General features: G+C 38.3%; 1 long non-coding RNA gene across 2 annotated transcripts; it reads left to right on the top strand.

The window, feature by feature from the left end:
- The first annotated feature begins 135 nt into the window (after window positions 1–135).
- LOC120752501 (uncharacterized) lies at window positions 136–15977 on the top strand. Of its 2 annotated transcripts, XR_005700730.2 has the most exons (4): window positions 136–295; window positions 648–710; window positions 3108–3305; window positions 11586–15977. It is a non-coding gene; the product is annotated as an uncharacterized LOC120752501 (long non-coding RNA). The 2 variants fall into 2 exon arrangements; XR_005700729.2 differs by lacking the exon at window positions 136–295 and having other exon boundaries at window positions 317–710.
- The last annotated feature ends 1447 nt before the right edge of the window (window positions 15978–17424 follow it).

Here is a 17424-nt window from a genome sequence, read left to right as displayed (position 1 = left end):
TTGCTTGGTCGCGGTTCGAGGGCACGGCCATTCTCGCTTTAAAGGACTCAGTGGGTTCCTCTCAAGTGCTCGGGTTTGGAGTTAACAGCCCGTCAAAATGAGCGCGGCGGCGCTTGTTTTTTCCAGCAATTGTTTAACAGTTCTTATTCTAGGATATCTGGCTGCGCACGTTGGCTTTCCTTGAGGTGCCCGTGGAATAGCGCTGGCATAGAGAGACTCGCGAGCCAAACCCCAGAGAAGTGTACATCCACCTCAGAGTTGCATTTGACTTCTATGCGGCCCAGAAAGATTCTATGTGATTATTATTTTATCTGTCACCTGCCCCAGAGTCACTGCCCCAAAGTTGTGCTCCCTCTGATTTTTATCTCGTCTATTATGTCGGCCAGGGAGTGGTGTTTCCTTTTGCTGTTTCAGATAGGAATTCCGTATCCACGAATGCTAGTATTTCTAGTTGCTCAAGTACCTTTTATATTCCACTCTTATGATCTTTTTCTTGGATAAACATGTGGATTTCACTAATACATTTCATTTCTAGATTAGCAATGATATTTTAAGTGCTACTACACCCAACATCAATCCTTGGCACAGGCTGATGGATGCAACTTGTATTTTTTTCTCTTCCAATTGCCTTTCTGATGGCCTTCTAGGAATGGAAAAGTGCTTCTGTGCCTAAGAGCACGTTCAGTTTTCCAACAGCATCTTCTGCAATAGTAAGTAAAATAATTTCCCTGTGAAGTTCTCTTTCTGCATCTACTTTAGCTCATCCAGATTGCAAAATGACTGTGTGGAATACAAGACACTGCATCAAATTAGCTCACTGCCTTAAATATGACACTTTTGTTGTTCTTGTATCCTTTTTTTTATTATTTTTTTTAATTTATTTCCTCAGATTACTTCTTGCTACCATTTCTTCCATTATATTGCTAGTGTAAAAAGCCCACTAGCAAAGTGATTTTAGCAGATTCACTCTCCAATTCTTTTCAACAACTTTTTGTTTTGGTGATTCTTTGGCTAGATTTTCATTGAATTTTTCAGACGTTTGTCTTGCATATATAGAGATAGCTAGATAGATTGATAGTCACATTTTTCAGTGATTTGTGGCGTCATGTTCACAAATTGGAATTACTTACTACAGGATTTGTCTCTTCCTTTCTTAAAATTTTCCTAAAACTTGTGATTTTTTTAAGGGAACTGAATATTTGATCCATTGTTCTAAGACTCATACAGTATGCTGGCACTACTTTTTTTATGTGACTCTTTCTTAGCTGTTTATTGAGAGGTTCTCACTAGAAATTTAAGGGTAAAAACCTGTCAAAAGTCAGTGCATTAACATGGCAATTAAAAATCTAATTTTGTGTTCATGCGTCTTGTTATTATATACTTATAAAAAGCATTCTGCGTATTGTTTTGGGTAGTGTCAGTTCAGTCTGTGATCCCTGCATTACTTTGCAAAGCCAGTCAAGCAAAGGCATCTGTGTGTCCCAAAGTGGGATTATGACCTCATTCTAATTATGACCTCATTTTGATATTTTTGCTTTCCTTGAACTCTGCTTTTGGTGTTTGCCTCTGCCCTTCCTTCAGCACAGATTTGTTTTTCACCACTAATCTTTAGAAGTCCCTTAGAATTTATATTGGTTTCTTCTGTTCCTTTTTTTTTTTTTTTTCTTTTTTTCCTCTTGGAGTAAGTGTGGTCTGTGAGCTTTAATTATAGTATATTTTAAGATTCTCTAGCAGTGATTCTTAACAGAGCCCTTCACACACAGTTCAGGCTGAGAGTGACACAGGTGCGGCACAGGAAGCCCTAAATGAGGTAGCAGAAGAATTTTAAAATTAGAATAAATGGTGCACGTACAAAACAATGCTACCAGGGCAAATGGTTTCCTGCTGCCGTTTGTGGCTATGCAGGATATGTGCTAGGCATGATGCAGAAGAATGTTTCCGTGGGTTTATGAGTACACTCTGGCATTATTAGTAAATGGATTGTTACACTGGACAGCTGATGGAGAGCTGAAGAGGTGCTAAACTTGGAGGAGAGGGGTTGAAGGAGGTGCGTTCAGGATGTCACACAAATCGCCAGGCTGGGAGGGAAAGGAGGCAGAACTTACCGAGATCCTTAGGCACATCCAGGGCATTGGGAGCTTGCACATGTCCATTCCAGGGTAAACGCATTTATGGATAGCTATTTGCCAAAAGAAAAGTCTTGACGTAGTTAGGAGACATCAAAATGTTCAAAGGTAATTGCATTAAATATTTTTCCTCAGTGCTGAGGGTGTCACACATTATTTTCATCAATGATTGAGCTACAGATCTGTGTTTTACAGATGCACACACAAGGGTTTATTTTGGTGTTACAATTTTCCTGTACCAGGGTCATCTCTAATCTTGTTGCCAATGACTGTTCTGTAAATAAATGCTGTCTTCTTCATCAGAAATAATTATATTGTGGGTTGTTTTTTGTTGTTGTTGGTTTTTGGGGGTTTTTTAATATCCATTTTTATGAACATTTTCATGCCTGTAGCTGTACGGAAACACCTGTTCTCTAATTTCTTTCTTTTCTTCTTGGTGCTTGGAACACGTTTACAGCAACATTTTCAATCAACTGCTATCCTCTTCATGTTCAAATAGTTCATAAAAAATTATGCCTGCTCCAATTCTTCTTGGAGGGGTAGAAGACTAAAGTTTGTGGGGTGTTTTGAAAAATAATTAAGCAGTGTTTTATTGAGTCATTTATTTTGTCATTGTTGCTCTTCTGCATGGATCTTTCTCTTTCTTCATGAGCTATTAATCATGTGAAATCAACTTGGTGTACTTCAGAGGAACTGTGTCTGTACTTACTGGCGTATTTTGCAAAAAGTAAATTAGCAAATTATGTGAAAGGTCTGAGGCAGAAATTTCCACAAGCAAATGCAGAATTTAAAGTGTGCTTTATTAGTTACATCTCTCTTTTTAAATGTTTTCCCTGCATTTAATTCAGCATTACACTGCCTGTTATGGTCCAGTCTGTTTTACTGGCCTGTCATAAACAATTTTTATGTGATCAAGTACCATTTAGCATTGACTTTAAGACGAGATAATGCCATTTAATTGAAAAACATGTTTAATTCCAGTGGATGGGAACTGCCATCGTGTTGTTGTGAAGTAACTACTGAGCTCTGAAGAGAGCGCCTGAGGCTGTGCTGCTCTTCTCAGAAGAAAAAAGGATAAACAGAATCATTCTTCTAGAAGAAGATGTAATTTGAAAGATACCAGGAACACTGGGCCCTATTCTGCCTAGGCTGTAGCAGGATGAAGTTTCATTACATAAGGTAAGGTTTACTTCAGAATATGTGTTTTTTCCACATTCTCTAAGCCTTTGGGGCATTGTTTAAACAGTTTTGCGTGGAGAGGAGAAAAAAAAAAAAATCTTTCAAATTCCAAGATGTTCTTGCAGTTCCTTGTCTTCAGGAGCAGTGCTTATTCATTGAGTGATTTGCTCAGTGCTCTGCATAATTCTGCAAGAGTTGAGGAAAACACCCTGGTAGGGTGGAGTGCTATAAAGGTGGAGAAGAACCAGAGAAAAGGTAAATTTTTATTATTTGTGATGTCAAATAGCAATCATATGTATTTGCTATGGTTCTGAAGGGAAGCCCCAACAACATTTTAGCCCAAGTTCTCTAGGCTTTATGCTCAGTTGTATTGCCACAAAAAGATCCGAAAAAAGAGCAAGACAGATGAAAAATATATCTTCAGCTTGCAGTAAGCTACATGAGGATGTGTTTTCTTATGGGAAACTTTAGCTAACTCCATTCCAGTGCTCAAATCTTCCCTACCATGTAGACCTTTTTCCCCACAACCTTTCTTTTAAACTCACTCTAGCAATGTTTTTCCTCTTGTAGTCTGTAGCAAGCAGTCATATGAAGCTTACTCATCCAATTGATCTCATTCCCACATCCTGCATAGAGCCTAAAATTTATACATGTAAATTGAGGACATTACAAGGCATGAATGAAAGAAGGAGAAAATGGATCCTGTAAAAAATTACATCACTGGCTTTTTTAATCTTAAAAGTTCTAAGTGAGGCTTCAGAAGCAATGAGAGTGTTAAGTGGTGGTTTATTTTAGCTAAGTTAAAAAACACTGCCTGGAATTTCTGGTCAAGTTTGATCTTTTTCTTCCTGTAGGTGCAGGAATAAACACAAGGTATTTTGCTCCTATTCACTGTACATTAGCCTGACTATAAATTTTTTTCTGGTAGCTTTCAAGGGCTATGATGTTCAGTGGGTGGCAAAAGCAATTTCATTGAATTTCATCTAGAATTTCACCCTGAGAAAGCCAAACATTGGTTTGCATTCTTCTCCAGACTTTTTGATGATAAAGGACCTGGAACAAGGTCTCTGTGTTCTTGATTATTTTTTCATTCTTTAGGAACAAGGAAGAGGGTGGGGGTTGCTTAAGTCTTGCAACTGAATATTTTTCCTCTTGGATAATCCAATTTCCAGTCCAATAATCTACTTCTGTGGAAAAACAATGCACTTGAAATCCTCTCCTATTTTAGGCTATTCTGTTTTTAAAGTTAGTTGCTGAAACAGTTGAAGTATAAGAAAATTCTGTGCATGCTGTATGTATCTGACAACTGTTTAAAACTCTGTCCTCATCTGCATGCTCTTGAAAAAATAAGGTTTTTTGTGATATCTTTGTATTGCGTCAGTCTTCAACAATACTTTCAGGTTTCCAGGTCTCATTTATTGCTTCCTCCTAGCATGTAAACCAATAAGAATGGATGTCTGCAACAGAAAAAGAAAAGAAAGGGGCGTCTGATTCATACAGACAACTCCTGTGGTTGAATTGAACTTTCAGGGTGAAACCCAACATGAAGTAAAATGAAAACAAAAGAGAGGAATTTAGCGAGTATAAAATTAGAGGTAATATAGTGGCTGACAATACATAATATATATTCTGTCTCATTAAAAATAAACACATTAAATACTATAGATAATAGAATGCAAAAAATATTTTGTATTTTGTCCTGGGTGAGAAACTGAAATTATTGGATTTAAAATACATGAGTTGGGTCCATTCCACATCCGCCTCTGTTTGTACCCAAGTAAAACGTAACAGGGTTAAAACACAATATTTAAAGATTATGGTGACTCCTTAGGGAAAAAAAAAGTGGAAGTAAATAGGATAAAACTTTTTTTGCCATAGACAGATCATGCCAGACTTGCCTGCTTTCTTTCTGTGACACAGTAACTGCTTTTCTAGATAAACAGATTTGTTACTGAAGAAAAGGGGACTTTCCAAGGTGAGTGTCAGGTGGGTAAAGAAATAGCCCAGAGGAAAAAGTGGCAATATGTTGTACACTTAATGGCAGAAGTAAGTTATTGGAGCTCTGTCCAAAAATTGATATTGAAACTCATATTGTTTAATTTTTCATTCGTGATCCTGGCACAAAAACTGGAACTTGCAAATGATCTCTATTGACATCACAAAGTTGGGAAAGTCCCTGTAGGCTGATGTCATACTAAATTAATTGGATGAGCTTGAGGAGTAGAGAAATAAAGTGGGATACAATATAAAGTACAAGGTGATATGTTAGAGCCTAATGGGAAAGGCTCCCTGACAAAAGCTCAGAGATGAGACAGTTTTAAAGAAGTGGGTGTGCAAGCCAAAGGCAGAGTGGCTGTGAGTCACTGATTTGATGCTGCTGTGGAAAATGTGAATCCAGTCACAAATAATTTTACCCCTGTACTTGTACAGATAAAACAGTACTAATGCCATGTGTTGTACATGTGGTCAGTGAGGCCTTAAAACAGAACAGATCTGGAAATCCACATGCAAGAAATTGAACTTAGAAGAGTTGTAAAAATATGTTTTAAATTCCTACTAAATGAGAGGAGTGGACAAGAGACTAAAAGGACTTGAATTTTTTAATCTGGACAAGTGAAGCATAAAAGACCTTACAGTCTTTGAATATACCAGTTGAAGCCATGTGACATGAAAAGAAGCATGTATTAAAACAAACAAACAGTTGCAATAAGAAATTAAGATGGGTATGACCAAATTTAGATTGAAAATTAGAGGAATTTTTTTAACTGCTGAGGTGTCAAAACATTGCTAAGAGAAAATGGCTTGGGCACAGAACACTTTCAAGAGTAGCACTGTCTTCATCTCACAGAACCCTAGAGCTGCAGGTCTGTTTCCTTTCCACTGATGCTTCCCATTTGCACACTTTCCTTCTGTAATGGTCTTAATTTAATGAAACCAGGCAGAAACACCAATTAATGTAGAGGTTTTAGTATTTATTCTTTTTCTGTAGGAGGGAGAGATTAGGAGAAAAAGCAAAACAGGCTCAAGCTTAAAAATGAACAAAAATAGTTTTACTAACACACACTAAAAGAATGAAAAAAAAAAAGTTGAGAAAAAGAAAACTTAAACCAAAACAAAATGACACTTTAGAACACTCTTCTCTCCCCTTACAAAATACTAACTTTCTTATTAAACAGCATAGAAAGACACAAGTTGTGATTTTCAGTCAGTTTTGCTATTTAGACATAATCACTCATTACTTTAGGAGAAGAGTCTCTCTAAGGTATTTTTCATGAAGATGTTTGCTACAAGACAAAATAGTCCAGTGGCTCCCAATGTCACACATCTGCTACCACCTGGAGTTTTTGCAGACTGTGGTATTCTGTCAGCAAGGCCTCCCAGTGTATCTGGGGTACTGTTTACAAATATTTCTTCTAGTCTAAAATCATCTTTGTCTCAAAGGCTGAGACCTCCTTTTAACCCAGGAGCGGGGGCTTCAAAGTTCTCAATTAAATCTCAGTCATATCAGTCCTCAATTTTGATTAGAATTAACATTCTACCCAACAACACTAAGATGCTACAAAGAACAGTCCATTTTTCCATCGTTTACCCTAGAGAAGTCCGGTTAAAAATGTCCACTTCTTCAATCCTGTTCCAATCTTATTAGTTCTTTCACTTCTAATCCACTGACTTCATTCGTTGTCTGTTCTACGTACCTTCTGGTTTTTTAACTCTTTCTCTCAAGGAAGAGTTGTGCTTTAAAAGCTCCATGTTGCCAGGAGAGGGTTAAATCCGCCTGGGCCTGCAGGGGCTAAAGAAAATGCAAAACTGCTGATGGAGGAATGGTAGATGTCCTTTTTTCCACCCCTCGGTCTCATCCAGGGCAGTCCGGCTCGGAGCTGCCACAAAGCTGTAAAAGGGCTCAACCCAGGCCACTCCCCTGCGGGCAGCAGCTCCCAGAAGCCCGGCTGGGCCCGGCACAGCTGCCCAGAGGGCAACGGGACCTGACCCGGGCTCCCTCCGCTCTCCATGCGGGCAGCAGCCTCCGGAGGCCCAGCCATGACCCAGGCCCGCCTGCTGCCTATGATGTTACCTCATGGCTGACTCCAAAGCGAGAGATCTGCTGCAGATTAGAGTTTTAAATGACCTTTCCAAAGTCTCATTGGCATCCTTATTGGTCAAACTAGCAGCCAAAATCTCGGCTAGCTTTCTGATAGGTCCCTGTCCTCTCCACGTTCCTGGCAGGGAAAAACATTTCACATTTCTCTATAACCAGAAAACAAAACTGTGCCAACCCATGATAACTTTCTTTCTGCCTATTTCATAAGCCACATCTGCATAAATGATAAAGTGACATCATTAAATATAAGGAGACTTTTCATTTTGAGCTGTGTGTAGTATCACTTCCTTTTCAACAGCGAGACATTAATGAAATGGATTTGCATCACTGCAAAAGCTGGATAGGAAATAAACGCTTCCATTTTAGTTCAGCTTGCTCCTTTCCTTCCTTTTTGTACAGCATGTTCTTATTTTTACCCTTGCCAGCAAATAGTCAAAATGTTCTCATTAAGAACTTGAGGAATGACACAGTGCTGGAATTCGCTGCCGGAACTGAGCCTTACTTAGCTCTTTGACGTACAGTAGGCCAGCCTAGGAAGAGGCTGTCATGCATCAAATGTTTGTTTATATTCATTTGCAGTTATCTTGCGTAGTCATCTTTCAGTAATCTGGAGGGTAATGACCACAGTAACTACTGTTTCAAGATAGTATTTGCTTAGATTAACTTGACTCTGCAGAGAATCTCCTCAGAGGAAAAGGAAGTGGAACGATACACTCTGGACGTCTGCATGGCTGCCAGCTTTCCCACTGTAGGGACGGGGTAGAGTCAGCCTCCTGGCACCCAGGATCTTCTCAAGATTTGAAATTTTTTTTTTTTTTTTTTCTTTTGGAAGATGACTCTCCATATGTCCTTCAGAACTCTAGAGAAATCCAGTTCTGAGTTATACCTTCTATGCAAAGCAGCCTGAGGGCATTCCTGTGCTAATGAGTACAGCTCTGAACTGGCAAAGTTCAAGCTGTTCTTTGTACAAACACCATAGGATATTTTAATCTCCATTTGCTTTTGAAAGAATAGTCGGCTCCCAGTACCAGGGCTTATTTTCACTCTTACAGTGATTTATAAATCCTCTGCCTCTTAGAAGTGTTATTTAACTTTGTCTCTCAATGTCTTTGTGCAGTAGGGAAGTATTGCAAATTCTGGACCAGGTATTTTGGATGAATAGTCTATTCTCAGGAAATCCAATTTCCATCTGAAAACAAAAGGGTTGTGAATTCATCCTGAATTTACTTTATAGTTTTGTCCAAAAACAACAGTAAGAGAAGTTATTTGGACCTTTTTAATAGCTAAACTTACATCTTTATTAAAAAAAAAATCCAGTAGTAATTTGTTGATACTTTTATTAGTTAGAGTCTTCCCATCATAGAACAAAACCCAGTATTTCAAGTAAAATTAATGTAGAATGTTATTCTACTTGTGATGTTTCTTGCCTTCATTATACACCATAGCCAGGAATATTATGTATGTACTCTTGTAAGGCTATTTTTTACTCTCTTTATTTTTACCACGAAATTAATTCTTTAACATGAAAAAAACAACAACAAAAAACCCAAAACCAAAAAAACCCCCCACCCCAACCTCCAAACATACAATAATAAAAAGAAAAGTTTATACAGCCTACATTACTCTTTCTATTTTGTTAAAGGGAAAACTGAGGAACAAGTTTTATATGTTGTGTCCTGAACTCTCTGTATAGGATCAGGAGTCTTGCCAAAGTTATAGCTAAGGTCAGGCTTTTGTGTTCCCTGCAGTGCCCATATGCTGTGTAGGAGGTTTAAATTAACCCTGGCTCTCTGATTCCAGCTTACATTTAAATGTCCCCATTTACATGTGAGAACATGTGAGAATTGACTTTGTTCTCACTGCTCTACTAATGTATATTTTGATGTAAATTAATGAACATCAGTACTGATGGCACATGCTAGAATTGACCTGGTACTTTAATATACACCTTTGGAGAGACACAGTATTTCATGGGACTGACAAGTCCTTCTTTCCTGGATCTTTGACAGTGCCCAGTAGAAGATATTTATAGAAAGAAATGGGGTAAATGTGGGTTGATCTTTCTCACTTCCTATGTCCCAGGTGCAGATCCTATAGTAGCCATTATATATAATAAGCATAGTTACCACAAAGTTGTTTATCCTGTTTTGAAGTTATTAATAGTTTTTGACCCATAGCATCTTATAGCACCAGCTTCCATAACCAGACATTTCTTGAAATGTTAATTTCTGTTAATTTTAAAGTTGGTTCCTTACCATTTTATTAAGAGTGATTTGGTTCCTGTGTTATTGTTCCCTCATCATCTTTTCCATACCATTTGTGGAGACCCCTGTCATAATTTCCTTTATTTATGTTGAGACAGTTTAATTACTGTGTCCTTGCAGTAAAGTTTTATTTGTCTTTTTGTCTTATGAGTCTCCGCTGTTGTACATGCTAATTTATTTTTCTTTTTGGAGAAAAGGGTTAGAGCTCTGTAGTAGTTTTTCCTTGCTCTGATCACTTAGTCTGCAGGCTGTTTAAAACAATGCATTATTTCCTTGAAAGGATTTCACCCTTTCAGTGGCTTTTTAATTTCCTTTTAGTAAGAGTATTTTCTATGCAATTTTTTGTTTCTTAAACTGTATCAGTATGCTGACTGCATTTTGTAACTGTTTTTTATAATCTATGTTCTAACACCCAGTTACATAACAGCTCTGTGGCAAACACACTATTTATAAATCATTTAGATCACTTTTTATTTGGTTTTGAACAGTATGTAGCCTCTGGGAATAATGAAGGAGCCAGTGCTGCGTGACTTGTCAGCCTTATAGGGATCTTCTCTAGTGTTTCTGTCTAGTCTGCTTATAATTTATGGGCCTCACAATGAGAAATTCTAATCTAACATATATGGGAATTTATGGTCCACAGTCTTAATGTATTTCAGGAAGTCCTTGGTTTAGGTGCTGCCCAGAATGTTTTATGCTGGTTAGTAAGGCCATCTAAAAGCTGAGGTAAATTGCAGATTATTCATGTCTGAAAATAATTTTATCATCCTGTGCATTTTATCACATTTTATTTAAAAGACATCTAATGAGATGTGGGCTCATTTTCCCCTGCATTTCTGTGCAGTTTCCCAGAGTATTTCTAAGGCATGATTAGGGCTGTTAGCACTCCACCATATGTAAAATGCAAAACTAACTACCTACATGGTTGGGCACAGCTCTGTAATCCAAAATATCCATTCTGATGCTGAACACATAGTATGAATTTTGATTACAAATAGGTATTTGTGATGAAATAAATACCATGTAGAAGTTCTCTCTGCACAGAGGGCAGTGCCAAAACCTTTGTTTGATTTCTTTGGGAGTAGAATTGTGTCTCCAGTGTGTTTTTCCTGCTTCTGATTGAGACAATGTGTATTAAATTAATTCAAACACAGGGATACTTTGAGACAATAGAAAAATAATTTATTTCCACAATTATCGGTTGCATGGATCATGCAGGAGGGAAATCAGCCAACACATGCTGACATATTTCAGACTTCTAAGAAGGGAGCATGCAGTTAATTTATTTTTTTTTCCTTTTTTTCCTCCGGAGCAGACAGTACAGGCTATGAACCCTGACTTTTCATGTCAGAAAGGGTTTAAGGTTCATATGTTTTAAAAATCCCTTATAGTAATGGAGCTATTTAGAAGCATACATCTCTTATTTATTTTTTACATACTGTGATCATAGGGTATTTTGTATAGACTGGGAAATGGCAAATCTGTTTTCTCAATCCAACACATTTTTAGTGAAAGCATTTAAATGAATTTTTGAGTTCCCTTTATACTGCTGCAATGGGTACCTTAACGTAAATAAAAATGAGCCAAAAAAAAAAAAAAAAAAAAAAAAAAAAAAAAAAAAAAAAGCCTTTGGGAACTAAGACTTATAGGCATTTTTATTGTATATTTATTCTCACCATACTTCTGCCTTCTCACCATACACTTCAGTGCCTTTCTCTTTTTGAAGCAAATACGAGTGTCTTGTGATAAAATGTACACGGTTAAAAGCACATTTCCTGAAATGTTTATAAACTTGTACTTGTTTCTGTTTGTGTGAATCTGTTACTTGTTTTCCCATTCAACCTGTCCTTGCAGCTGTGTTTGTTACAGATAAAAGCAACCTTTAGGATACCCACTGCAGCTTTCCTTTCGTTATAGGATACGTTTCAAGTGCAATATAACAGTCTGAAGAAATAAATGTGGGTCCTAAAACCCGATGAAGTTAACAGTGGACGTCTGAATTTCCACTCTTACCAAGAGATGTTCCTTTGCGGCAAACGACTTGGGTTTTGGCAAGGGATTTGTTTATTGCAGTGGGGACTTGCACAATGAGGCTCCATCCCGGCTGATGCAGCCAGGGACATTCCTGGACACTACACCGGTTCCCGCGTGCTGTTGAATGCTTAACACATTGCACAACCCTCGCTCTGCCAATTAGCACTCTCCCGAGCCCTTCCCAGGCACCGCTCATGAGGTCAGCGTGGCCTCTTCCCAGCAGGTGCTTTGGCAAGAGACCCTCAGTACGGGAAGGTTGCAACGGTGTGGCTGCAGACTCTTTTCCTGCCTGCTGGGCTTTCCGCGGAGCGCCGCGGGCCGTGCCATGCGCTGCTGTGCTTGAGGCTCGCTGGTGGCAGAGCTGGGACATGAGGCACAGGGTTTGAGCTGAGAGGGGAATCAGCTCCCGCTTTTGCGGTGACACAGCTGCTTTGAGAAGTCTCAGTCAGAACGTAAGGACTGCCGGTGAATTCTGTTGCTTGGACCATCAGCTGAATATGTCCACAGCAGGCTCAGTGTCTCTCAAACATCTGAGGCCTCCTGAACCTGTTCAGCTCCGGATAAATAGGGAACTAAAGCTGCTATTATGTGTGCTGTGTGAGAGGCAAGGTGGCACGCTCTGCATACATGGATTGTTTTTTACATATAATACAGTAAAAATGATGTATCCCCCTCTTCACAGTCCTTACTATGTATGTGCTATGCACCAGTTTTCTCATATTTCTCCTCAAACAGCCTTATGAATGCTCATAAAATATTAATTCCTCAGAACTTGTTTGCATTACACCTTGCCATAGGTTTTTATTTCTTTAGTCTCGCATCTTTAACTTTGAAGAATTTGTGTTTTCATCATTGTCCATTTAATGGTTGTACAATGTGCACAGTTAAGATCTCCAAACTAATCACTTGCTAGGAAAGTGTTCTCAGTCAATTAGGTGGATTTTTTTTAAAAAAAAAATTTATTTGTTTCCTACATTTATTCAGGACCTGTACATTTATTTGCACATTTATATTTATTTTTATATGAAAATCAAGTGTCATAGTAAATTAAAGGGAATGGGTGGCAAAATTTTCTTTGCCAACTACCTGCCTTGAAATGACATTTGAAAAACACATATACTGATATTTATAAAATAGCTGAGCTTGTCGGTATATCAAGAGCAAGGACTCTCTCATACTTTAAGCCCCAGCATAAGAAGTAGGGGGAAAGGTCTATGAAATTTCTTTCTAATAAGAAAAGTATTTGTGGTAACAGACTTGGTGATACTATTTTTGTATGCTTGATATAACCAGTCGTTGCTGGGCTTTTTAGCTGTGAAAAATACAAACATTCTAGACATCCAGGAAATACCTCTGTACTTTTTCATCCCAGTATGTAATCCCTGTCATTGCCAAATCTGCTGAGTTTTCTGTAAACAAATCCAGGTGACACAGGCACTGATGTGCATCATAGCAGTGAAGGAAGAGTCAGAAAAAGAGGAAAAAAGGTCTGCACTTGCTGTCACTGAAGTAATGACACAATTCTTACCTTGGGCCAAAGGCAGGGTTTGGGAAGAAGGTTGATTTGTCAGAGCTTATCGTGAGCAGGCAGGACTTGGGGGGCATTGAGTGCAGAGTTTGCTTGGTTGTTTTCCCTAAATTACTGTACTTACCAAGTCCCTTGAGAGTAGTGTCACTTCTTTTGTCTTGGCACACTTGTTCTTAAATGACGTGCAAAGATTTCAGAAAGTAAAAGAAGAACATGTAAACACAAATAGAAAACATCACTCACTGTCATATTTTCCAAGATACTTTATTTAGCTCATGTTTACAGATGAAACAGAAAAGAGACACTGCATCCCACAGTATTAGTTATACTCCAGCTTGCAAGGAAAATTTTTGTCAGTAACCTTTAGTAATATTTGGACCAAAAATACACAGTTGTGCAGCTGTCAGCATTTGTGCCATGTAGAATGCAGCCTCTCTCACAGGTCCTCTGTTTCTGGAACAGCGTTGGATTCCGCAGGCTGAATGAACACTACAGGGATATTCTCAGACGTCCATCCTTTGGGAGTCCTGTTGAAGGATCTTCTGGCAGCAAGAGGGTTTGCAAGGATCATGAATCTGGGATCGTTTAGCATCAGCATATTATAATCTGGTACCTTGAATTTAACCAGCTTTGATGCTCTCTCAAAACCACCAAAGGGAGTGGCAACCCTGTAGATATCAGAGAAATAAAAGTTAATGTGATTTTAAAAATGCTTCTTTTCTTTTCCTCCCAGAAGCTAAAAAGAACAGATTTTTGTTCCAAATTCTTGTTTACATTTTCAGGCTTTGGAGAAAAGCATTCTGTTTGTTTTTGGGGGGAAATTCTCTTTCAGATCTGATTAATTTCCCCTTAGATAAAGCTCGAAGCCTTTTTAAAATTCAAATGGATGGAAAAGCCAGAGAGAAAAAGACGTTGCAAGAAAACCCTGTAACTGGTGAGTCACAGTTACTAAACTTACTTTGTTGGTGATAAGTTGATAAGTCTGAAACTGTAGCTCAACACATTCTCTCTAGAAAGTAATTAGTTCAGAAACTTCTCACCCCATTTTCTCCTCTCCTCAGCTGCTTGTTCCTCCCACTGCGCTGTATTTCAGCACCATATTGTCGTACCAGTTAGAATGTATGTGGGTTGTGCTATAAACTTGGGTCACTTCTGTGATCTGGGTTAAACAAAGACCCTTCAAAACAAAGGAGCGCTTCAAAATCAAAATTATTTCAGCAATCTGGTTTATATCAGTATGCTCGAACAATTTTAGTGATACAAGTAAAGAGGAGTGGAGCTTAATGACTGAAGCAGAAAGGAACAGCCAAAGACAACAGGGTCTGGAAAGGAGGGAATGGGTGAGGACTTGATACACCAGCTTTGTTTCTGAAGAAAATGTTTATGTAACTAAACCTTGAAACACTGTTCAGCCAGTATTTTTCATGTTATTTAAATGTAAATTTTCCCTCAGGCAGTAAGCCTGAGAAACTGAAAGATAAGGAATACTAAACTGGAGCTGACTGTTACATGCATTTGCAAATACTTTAAAACAACAGTATTTCCAAATACCTCCCCTGATCTTCTGTATATACAGGTTTCAGACTGAAAAAAACCCCTTGAGTTTTCCTGTCACTTCTTCCAGCCTCCTTTGTATAAACAAACAGACTATGGTATGTGCTCTGCATTTTGATCAGCTGCATAACTAACTTTGCTGGGATATATTCTCGCCAGTGAGGAGTGTCAGATTTTTGAACTGCACAAAGCACATGATTTCTGCAAAGCCAGACATATAATGGCATGGGAAAATGATTTTTTGTTGAAACGGAATTTCACCCGCCTTGGCATAATTTGTGCACAGTACAGAAATATTTCCAGTGGCCCCAGGTATTATAGCAGAAGCCCAGAGAAATTAATACCAAGAGAAACTAAAAGAGATCATTTGAAGATCTGTCTAGGATTTTCAGCAGGATAAAGCCCCTAGGTTTTGTACTAAGAATTAAGTACATATACACGAAAGGAAGAGATTAGTTCAGAAAAAATGCATCTATGACATAAAAGAAATTATGCTGTTTTGTCATTACATGGATGATTCACTGCATCTTGGTAGAGGCAACATTTGTTGAAGGGGATGGTGTTAACTCCAAAGCATCGATCCTGGGAGATATGAAAAATCATGCAAACTCTGGGCATGCACCCTCACTGAGAGAGGAACACTGCTTAGGATTAAGCTCTAAAAATGTGTCTCAAATGATGATAAGACAAGATGTTGCAGCAACAGCCAGTCCAGGTATTAAACTCTCTTGAGGTCAAAGGAAATTGTTTATCCAAAGTCGGTATCGAGCCTGTGGTATCAAAATTTTCTTGTGGGGCTGTCTTCTAGGTCACAATGTCAACATGGATACCATATGATACTGATTAAAAATAATTGCTTGGTAATTGGCACAGAGTGAATGTAGTGATCTACATATCACTGGATAATAAATATTGTCTTAATTGCTGCCCTAATTACAATACATATTCTCATTGTTGTGATGTTTAATTATCATTGATGTGTATATTAAAGGGATAATAAAAATAAACAGAATTATAGTAGTTGTATAAATTGCAAAAGAATTCTGCTGTCTAAAACATCTTCCTTGTAGTATTTATGGTTTTTAAATAGAACATATTCCTGGATGTAACAGAAACAGGAGGGCTTTCTTTGGAAACTCAAGTATCTTTTGTGGCAAAATACCCCCCTGTAGTTGCTATACAACGTCTGGCCTCAGAGAACTCCACATTCCTGCCTTATAGGCAGGGGCACATGACAATTGACAGAAAGGAGAGTACAGTAATTGGCTAAGAGACGTTGATTCTCCTTTACAGCGGCAGTAAATATATTCTTGTGAGCAATAACTTGTCTGACAGCATGGTGTTGTAATGATCTCTTGTGTGCTCATCAGCTGTGCTACTTGAGCTCTGATTCATTGCATAGAAGCCTAAATCTCATGCCTAAAAAATTCCAGTAGTCATTGCTCATAATAAGGGCGGAAATGCTGGTTCAGAGCCATAGAAAACAGCACCAGGAAGTGTAGCAGATTGTTTAATATTCACTTTGCATATTCCTAAAAAGTAGGTGCTTGATTTAATAGCAGGCACCATCATGTTTATGTTTAGCTGTCATTTTAACAGGATTTCTTCTTAATTTTTTTTACCCTTAATCTTTCTTATTGAACATTATATTATCTCAACATAGGAGACTGCTTGTAGGTAATGATTTGGGAAAGTCTGAAGAAAAGTTTTAACTGCATTAGCACCTTCGGTTACATAATCACAAAAAAAGTGAGTTTCACATTTTAAAACAGGACCATCATTCATAGAACATTTTGCTTATTGTTAATTCAGGGAGGGGGGGTGGGGGAAGGAAAAAAAAAAAAAAAAAAAAAAAAAAAAAAAAAAAAAAAAGATACATAGGAGCAAAGACTTTGACCCTGCAAAATGCTCAGAGCTTCACGGGAGTTTAGTGCAAGAGCTAATCCTAATTTCACAGAGGTATTTGGGTGCTAAGGAACTGGCTAAACACCCAGCTCTGACTAATCTCACATCACTTCAAGTTAGCACCCAAAATTCCTTTGAGACTCTGGATCTTAGCATTTTATAATAGAGTTCAGAATCCATGAATCAATGAAAACAGAGCCCACTCCAGATGGACTGAAATCCTGCAGTGCTTTTGAAAGAGTAGTCTTTGGGAACTGAGAAAGCTAAGCAAGAATTTATCTGGTAGGAGAGGCAGAACTAGTCTGACTTGCTTGTCCTATGTGAGTAAGATGTGGTGCTTTGTATATGTTACTCATAGTCCTACCTTTGACATTTTATCCAGCTCCAAGAAAGCAGATGAAATAAAGATACTAATTTAAATAATATTATAAGCCCCTTAGCAAATGCAGATTCATGCTGCTTTCCCACAGATTCATTACTTGGTGCTTCCACACTGGTAAAAGAGACAAGAAAATTTTTTTCTAGTAAATGTTTCTTCAATCCTAATAGGAATGAATCTCCAAGAGAAGCCAGATGGCATGGTCTGTTCTGCAGCTTTCCTCTGCTAGCACAGATTTGTTTTATCTCTGATGAGGAGAAAGAGTAGCCTGGTGTGCACAGTGTGTTCAGAGCCCCTCTGAGCCCCAGTCCCCTCTGCCCAGTGCTGTGCTGGCAGAGCACCGCTGCCTGTCTCAC

The sequence above is a fragment of the Hirundo rustica genome, chromosome 5, assembly GCF_015227805.2.
Source record: "Hirundo rustica isolate bHirRus1 chromosome 5, bHirRus1.pri.v3, whole genome shotgun sequence".
NCBI lineage: Eukaryota > Metazoa > Chordata > Aves > Passeriformes > Hirundinidae > Hirundo > Hirundo rustica.
The sequence above is the reverse complement of the archived record's forward strand: the minus strand, read 5'-3'. Positions and strand labels throughout refer to the sequence as shown.